The sequence below is a fragment of the Raphanus sativus genome, chromosome 7 (genome assembly GCF_000801105.2).
Source record: "Raphanus sativus cultivar WK10039 chromosome 7, ASM80110v3, whole genome shotgun sequence".
NCBI classification, from domain to species: domain Eukaryota; kingdom Viridiplantae; phylum Streptophyta; class Magnoliopsida; order Brassicales; family Brassicaceae; genus Raphanus; species Raphanus sativus.
Genome location: NC_079517.1, coordinates 11,423,062 through 11,431,972, shown reverse-complemented (window position 1 = coordinate 11,431,972; position 8,911 = coordinate 11,423,062).

Genomic DNA, 8,911 nt, shown 5'->3' with positions numbered 1-8,911 from the left:
TATTGTTTCAGTGAACATGTCAAAGTTTACTAGTCTTGAATTTGAAGTTCTTGATATCACTGGAAACAATTACTTGGCTTGGGCATTAGATGCCGAATTTCCCTTAGTGCAAAGGGACTTGAAGCTACATCCTAGAAGGAAATAAAGCTGAAAGCCAAGATAAAGCAAAAGCTATGATACTCCTTCGTCATCACCTCCATGTAGATCTCAAAGAAGAGAGTACTTGACGGTGAAAGATCCGCAAATCCTTTGAACAACTTAAAGGAAAGGTATGACCACCAGAAAACTGTGATTTTACCTAAAGCTCGGTATGAATGGACACATCTGAGGTTACAAGACTTAAGTCTGTAAGTGAGTACAACTCAGCCTTGTTCAAAATTACCTATCCAAGTTGGAGTTATGTGGAGAAAAATCACGGAAGCTGATAAGTTAGAGAAACATTCTCTACTTCATGCAAATAATCTTGTCCTGCAGACACAACCGTGAAAAGGGATTCCAGAAGTACCCAACTTATATCTTGTCTCCTTGTGGCTGAGCAAAACAATGAGCTTTTGATGAAAAATCATGGACTACGTCAACTGGTTCTGCTCCATTCCCTGAAGCGAATGTGACTGAACAGAACAACACGGGCCGCAGAAATGGCTACACTCGTGGTCGCGGTCGTGGTCGTGGACATGGTCGTGGAGATACACGTGGACGTGGATATGGTCAATTCGAGTCCGAGGAGTTTCTTTTAAGAACTCTTACTCTCACCAGAAGTGGGAAAACAAGGATGGTAACAAACAAGCAACTGAATGCTACCCGGATGTGGAAGTAAAACCATTGGGCTCGTACGTGCCGTACACCAAAGCATCTTGTTGACCTGTATCAAAAAATCAGTGAAAAAAAAGGGAAAGAATGTGGAAACAAATATGGTGGTACGAAGGTGGAGAGGGAGACTTTGATATGGTTGATGCCACCCACCTTGACATTTCCGATTTTCTCATTGACGAAGAGAAAAGTGATCAGCAATAACTATTAAAGAAAGAGATTTGTTTTTATTTATTTATGAGCTTTAATATATTTGGCTTTTGATTTTATTTATTATGGTGTTGTTTTTTGCATAATGAATTTAAATATTTTTATATTTATGAGATTATAATTTATTTTATTTATTTACTTGAAATAGAAATGGATGGTGGAGATTAGTTTGGCAGATAGTGCAACTAGTCACACAATTCTGAAAATAAGAAATATTTTCTCATTTGATAAATAGAGAAGCAAGTGTGAGCATACTATAACAGGAAGTGCAAAAATAATTGAAGGCTCTGGAAAAGCAAATATAATACTTCCTATGGGAGCACAACTTGAAATAGTTGATGCATTGTATTCCCCTAAGTCTCAAAGAAACTTATGAGTTTCAAAGATATTCGCCGAAATGGATATCATATGAGACAATGAATGAAGAAAATATTGAATTTCTTCATATTACAAGTATTATCCATGGCTCTAAGAAAGTAGTAGAAAGACTACCAGCATTCTCCCACTGGATTGTATTACACTAAGATTAGTACAATTGAGGCTAATGCCATTGTAAACCAGAAGTTTACTGAAAACATTACTGTTTGGCATGACCGGTTAGGCCATCCCGGTTCAACAATGATGCGAAAAATAATTACAAATTCATGTGGGCATCCACTGAAGAACCAGAAGATTCTCCCCAATGATTTTCATGTGCTGCTTGTTCTCAAGGAAAATTGATCATAAGGCCTTCACCAGCCAAGATAATTCATGAATCAATAAACTTTCTGGAACGTATTCAAGGAGACATTGTGGGCCGATTCACCCACCATGTGGAACCTTCAAATATTTATGGTTCTTATTGACGCATCAACAAGATGGTCACATTTCTTTGCTATCAACTCGCAACCTGGCGTTTGCGAGACTGCTTGCTCAGTTGATCAAATTACGAGCAACTTTCCAGATTTTCCCTTAAAGGCAATTCGCCTAGACAATGCTGGTGAATTCATGTCTCAGGCTTTAATGATAATGCATGTCTATTGGAATAAGTGTTGAACATCCTGTAGCACATGTTCACACACAAAATGGTTTAGCTGAATCGTTAATTAAACGTCTTCAGTTGATTGCTAGACCATTGCTTATGAAATCAAAACTCCCAGTCTCTGCATGGGGCATGCTATAATTACATGCAAGCAGCATTGATTCGCATAAGGCCAACGAGTAATCATCAGTTCTCCCCATCACAATTGATTATGGGTCATGAGCCAAATATTTCCCATCTTAAGATATTTGGATGTGCAGTTATGTTCCAATTGCTCCACCACAGGCGAACTAAATGGGACCTCAAAGGAGGTTAGGAATATAGTGTTGGATATGATTCTGCATCAATCATTAAGTATTTAGAGCCATCCACAGGGGATTTATTTAAGGCCGATTCGCAGATTGTCATTTTAATGAGTCTGTTTTTCCAACATTAGGGGAAGAGAAAAACAGTTGGGAAAAGAAGATATAACTGGAATGAATTATCATATCTTATCTTGACCTCGAACTAAAGAATGTGACTTAGAAGTCCAAAAGATAATTCATTTACAAAGCGTAGCTAACAGATGCAGATTACTGACCCAAAGAAAGTGACCATGTCACATATCCCAGCTGTAAATGCTCCAGTGAGAATGAATGTCCAAGAAGGACAAAATCAACCTGCTAATGAGTCTAAGACACGCCTGAAGCGTGGTAGACCTGTCGGTTCTAAAGATAAAAATCCGAAAAAAAGAAAAGGAGCAGAAATGGGCAATAATGAAACCGAGGTAATAACTACGAATGAAAACCTCCAGAAAGAGAACATGACACCTAAAGGAAATTCAGGTACCTGATAATGAAGAGATCTCAACCAACTTGTCATGTCTGGAATAAAATGGAACCGAAATCAAATCGACGTCGATGATTATTTGCATACAAAGTAAGCAGTTGATCTTATGGATGAGGATCAAAGAACCAAAATCTATTGAAGAGTGTACACGAAGAAGTGATTGGCCAAAAATGGAAAGAAGCAATAGATGCTGAATTAAAATCTCTTGCAAAGAGAGCAGTTTTTGGACCTGTAGTCCGTAACACCTAAAGGTGAAACCAGTGGGTTATAAATGGGTTTTTGTACGAAAGAGAAATGAAAACGGTGAGGTTGTGAGATACAAAGCACGTTTAGTTGCTCAAGGATTTCACAAAATACCCGGAATTGATTATGAGGAAACATACTCTCCTGTGGTGGATGCTACTACATTCAGGTTCCTTATCAGTCTGGCGATAAAGGAAGGACTTGATTTACGCTTAATGGATGTAGTCACAGCTTACTTATATGGCCCACTGGATTCTGATATTTACATGAAAGTCCCTGAAGGATTTAAACTGCCTGAAGCAGAAAATTCTAATTCTCGAGAAAGTTATAGCATAAAGTTAAATCGATCTCTTTATGGACTGAAACAGTCAGGACGTATGTAGTATAATCGTCTAAGTGAGTATTTGTTGAAAGAAGGCTATAAAAACGATCCCATCAGTCCATGCATCTTTATAAAGAGATTTGAAAAAGGATACGTTATCATTGCAGTGTATGTTGATGATTTGAACATCATTGGAACTCCTGAAGAGATTTCACATACAATGGAATACTTGAAGAAAGAATTTGAGATGAAAGATCTAGGAAAAACAAGATTTTGTTTGGGACTACAAATTGAGCACCTCAAGAATGGAATCTTAGTGCATCAAGAAACTTACACAGAAAAGGTGGCTAAACGATTTTCTATGGATCAAGCACATCCTTTGAGTAGTCCAATGGTTGTAAGATCACTCGATGTGAATAAAGATCCCTTCCGCCCTAGAGAAAATGATGAAGAAGTTCTTGGTCCTGAAGTACCATACTTAAGTGCAATAGGGGCATTAATGTACCTTGCCAGTCATACAAGACCTGATATATCATTTGCAGTGAATCTATTGGCAAGGTTTAGTTCATGCCCAACTCGTAGGCATTGGAATGGGATAAAACATATACTTCGTTACCTTCAAGGTACGAAAGACATGGGTATATTCTTTCCTAATCCATCAACAGAAGATTTGATTGGTTTTGCAGATGCTGGGTACATGTCTGATCCCCACAATGCTAGATCACAAACAGGATATGTGTTTACTTGTGGTGGAACTGCTATCTCTGGCGTTCGATGAAGCAAACATTGCAGCTACTTCTTCCAATCACGCAGAGATTTTAGCCATTCATGAAGCTATTCGCGAGTGTGTATGGTTAAGATCAGTCATTCAACATATACGAGAAGATTGTGGTCTATCTACAGGGAAAAAAGACCCTACAGTCATGTATGAGGACAATGCTGCATGTATCGCTCAACTCAAAGATGGATATATCAAAGGAGACAGGACAAAGCACATTCTACCAAAATTCTTTTCACTCATGATCTGCAGAAGAATGGTGATGTTCGTGTTGTTCAAGTTCGTTCAAGCGACAATCTGGCTGACTTATTCACCAAGGCACTACCCACTGCTATGGTCTTATATACACATTTCTCTGTCTTATATAAATTTATGCATGGTCGGATATGATTTAATTTTGTTTATAATTTTTATACATGGTTTTTAATGGGACACCGACCAAAAATGTTTAACAGAGTACATGTTCTAATTTTCGATTTACAATAACCCAAATTTATACCGATCAAATTATGATCCTAAAAGAATATTTTCAGTAAATTAATTTGGTCAAACACACGTATTACAAGAGATAGAAGAATACTTATTACTTTTTTCCATGTATGTGTTTTATCGTGAACTTATTAGTTTGTGTATTATTAATTTTCTATATATTAAAAAGGAAATATTTGAAAAATAGTAATTCAATTTTGTATTACAAGAGATAGAAGAATACTTTTACTTTTTCTATGTATGTTTTTATCGTCAACTTATTAGTTTGTGTATTATTAATCCCCTAAATATTGAAGAAGAAACATTTGAGAAATAGTAACCTCAATTTTGTACTAATTAAAAAAATCCCTTGCTTATATGGCAATCAATTAGATATCCAATATTACTATGTGTCATCATTGCATTAAAACTGAAAATATGATGATCCAATTAAAAAATCATTAATTATTAATATAAAATTTTTCTCCATTATTTTCTAAATAGAACATACGAGATTACCTAATCTGATCAAATAGATATGCTAATTAATGATTTTAAATAATAAAGATTTGACAATAATTTATACATCCTCTATCATTTTGTTTTATTATTATAATATTAAATAAATTAGACAATCAAATTAAACCAAAATAATGAAAATTTTGATTTTTTTTTTTTTTTTTTGTCAGCTTTTGATTTTTCTATATATGTTATATTTTGAATTTTAAAATGAATAAAATTAATAAAATTTAATAAAATCTCACTTTGAAAATTTGTGATCAATGGTTAATTCCTTATATATTAATCGACGAAAGATACAAAAATTGTTATCACATATTTATTATTCATAATCATTAATTATTCCTAGAAAAATAGATGGATATATCTTAATTATATTAATTTTTTTTATCAAACTAACTATCAAATGATAAATAGTGTACAAAATAAAATTCTCGCACTTTCCTTAAATAGAAACTACAGAACTACAAAATATGATCATTAATGATTATGAAAATAAATATTTGTTAACTATTATATATATAATATGAAAATTAATGATTATGAATAATAAATATTTGTTAACAATTTTGTACATTTCTTCATTTTTGTCTAATTTTATATTATTAAAAGAAATTAAAAATTCACATTAACCATATAATATAAAAATTTAGATTTTTTCTTATATGTTATATTTTTAACTTTTTTAAACAACTATAAATTATTAAAAAAATTTAAATCTCACTTTGAAAATTTTGTGACCAATTTCTTAATTTGTTTTGTTATAACAAAATACAAATTATCATAAAATTGTATTAATATAGATTTTTATTTAATAAATATTCAAATTAAATAATATATATATTCAGCTAGCAACTTAGAGTAAGAAAATAGGTTGCATCAATTTAGTCGTCAAGTTGAAACCGTTCAAAACTATGTGAAAAACTAAAGTCAAAGTAATTCGATTTTGAAAAAATACTAAGCTGCTGGTTCTAAAATTATTAAAATAGTTCTTAGTGATGTTAGAGTAAAGTATTAATTGTAGAACCTGTTTTTGTAATAAAAGTTCACTTCGTGGCCACATTACGGTTTTTATAGGTATAGACAAGGTGATAAATTTTTTAAAGCTTAAATCGATCGAATAAATTAAATAGATTTCGATCCATAATTACAATTACAAATGTTCGGCCCAAAATATAGATGATTATATTAAAATACATAATTGTATGCATATTAAAAAAATCAAGTAAATATACATATTTAATTTGTCAATACTATGTATTTTTAATATATAAGCTCACCCTGCACAAAGCGCAGGTCTTATCCTAGTACTTTATATTATTTCAGAGTACAAAGCAAGAAGTTGGACGAGACTTGTACCAAAACTCATCTTTTAGTTGCGCTACTGATATTTCTGAGATACACGCAACATCTAACATGGCTAAATTGCACTCTCGCGACAGCTTTGCTTTGACTTGTGGCAAATACCTATATACATCTTTGTGCAAGGACTTGGTTATATAAGTGATCATAATATAATAGAACCTTCTTAATTAAAAAATTAATTTGGGTTAATTGAATATAAAATATTGCCGGACAAACGTATTAACTAGGAACGGCGGAAGATAAACTCTATAAAGATGTCGAATCTTTTTGCATCGATATCTTATATTATGAAAAGTACAATCAATTTTCTCCTAGTTTTGTTTAATTATATGTCTAGGTAAATGGAATTAATATGAAATCAGAATCAAGTGCAGAGAGCACCACATGGGCCATGATATTTGAATGGTGCAGAGCCAACTAGCCAAACTAAAAGTGTGACAACCCGTCCCGTGGAACACCTGTCCATAGACCTCAGGTTCACAGCGCTGCAGCGCACCGACCCCAAGCCCACCATTATGAGTTCTCACTAACTCCATAATTAGGTTGTTGGTGAGACTCGAACTCAGGTCTTCACCTTTTAACAGCATTCCCACAGGACAAGCTGTCACCAATTGAGCGAAGACCTGGGTTCGAGTCTCACCAACAACCTAATTATGAAGTTAGTGAGAACTCATAATGGAGGGGTTGGGGTCGGTGCGCTGCAGCGCTGTGAGCTTGGGTCTACGGGCAGGTGGTTCCGCAGGACAGGTTGTTACAGAAAAGTCGACTTTTATATAACAACCTGTCCCGTGGAATGCAGATCAATTGGTGACAGCTTGTCCTGTGGGAATGCTGTTAAAGGGTGAGGACTTGGGTTCGAGTCTCACCAACAACCTAATTATGGAGATAGTGAAATCTCATAATAAATGAGTTGGGGTCGGTGCACTGCAGTGCTGTGAGCTTGGGTCCATGGGTAAGTGTTCCACGGAACAGGTTGTTACAAAAAGTTTATTACTAAAGTTACAGATAGAGAGATCACATGACGGATAGGACCAAAACCAACGAAGCATAGATACAGATGTCGTAAGTTTCAGATAGCATCAGTCTCATCTCCATGTACTACGATCTTTTGATCTATATCACCTCTTATCATCATCATCTCTTTCATGTCTTATCCTGAGCCGGTCAATGCCCCACTAAATTTTTCCGGTTAATTAACATCTTGTATGATTTACCGTGTAACTATGTGTCCCAAATATAACGTGTTCGTATCCTAGAAATAAAGAAGTAGATCCTGATCCAATTCTGAATTCAAATACCGTCGTGAAAAAAGCGAAATCTTGATTACCTCGAAAAGATATGTTTGATATACGTCTATATGTGCATGTGTTAGTATATAAGATTAAACAGTTTACAAATTTATTTTGATTTATTTTATATATCCATCTTTTTAATTCAGCAGTCTTTGTTGAATTTAATTAAGTGTGCCATGTTCACAGTGAATGATCTTTACTCATATCATCCATATCAAACTCATTTTTGTTATGCTAATATTTATTTTGTTGAAATGGGCTTGTTACCATTATATTAATCTTGATAACCAGAAAAAGAACAAAAAACTACATGTAAGTTAAAATAAATTTGTACGTTAATAGATGTTTAAAGGATCATACACCAGTCGAAAAAGGCCAACTTTTAAATTTCTTTTTAGTCAAAGACAAGGAGTGGGCATATAGTATATTCCTAGATATATACACTAAACAGCGATCAGTTATTCGAGATTGAAGAGTTTATTCGAAATTAATATCATCCAAAGAAAATAATAATAAATAATGTGACAGCTTATGATATTAATTTCAAGCGTACGATTAGGATTCAGGAAGAATACAAACAAACGAAATAAAATTGGAAATAGCTTCTCTTTAACTATTGTCCAACCACTCTGTCTGTTCAATTAGTCACTAGCCAGATTCCCCCAAGTTCATCATGTCCACTGATTTCAATCATACGCCAAACCCAACTCTTCTAGATTCAAAGTTACGTAAGTCCATTCGTTTCAACATGCCACACGTTGTTTTTGTCATATCAGGCTTATCGCACCATTCATCTATATAACAATGACAAGATCTTATATATGAAAATAGTCATTGACATAAAATAGTCATTTACATAAATATTAATTAATTTGTGTTTAATATTAATTAATTTGATAAAATAGTCATTTACATAAATGAAATATAAAGTTAGACCAAACCTACATCAATAGGGAATGTTCCTAATTTAATAGAATATTAGATTCGGAAAGGGCGATATATTTTTTGTGCGATATATTTTTTGTTTTAAAAGTTTTTTGAAAAATTTAATTTTC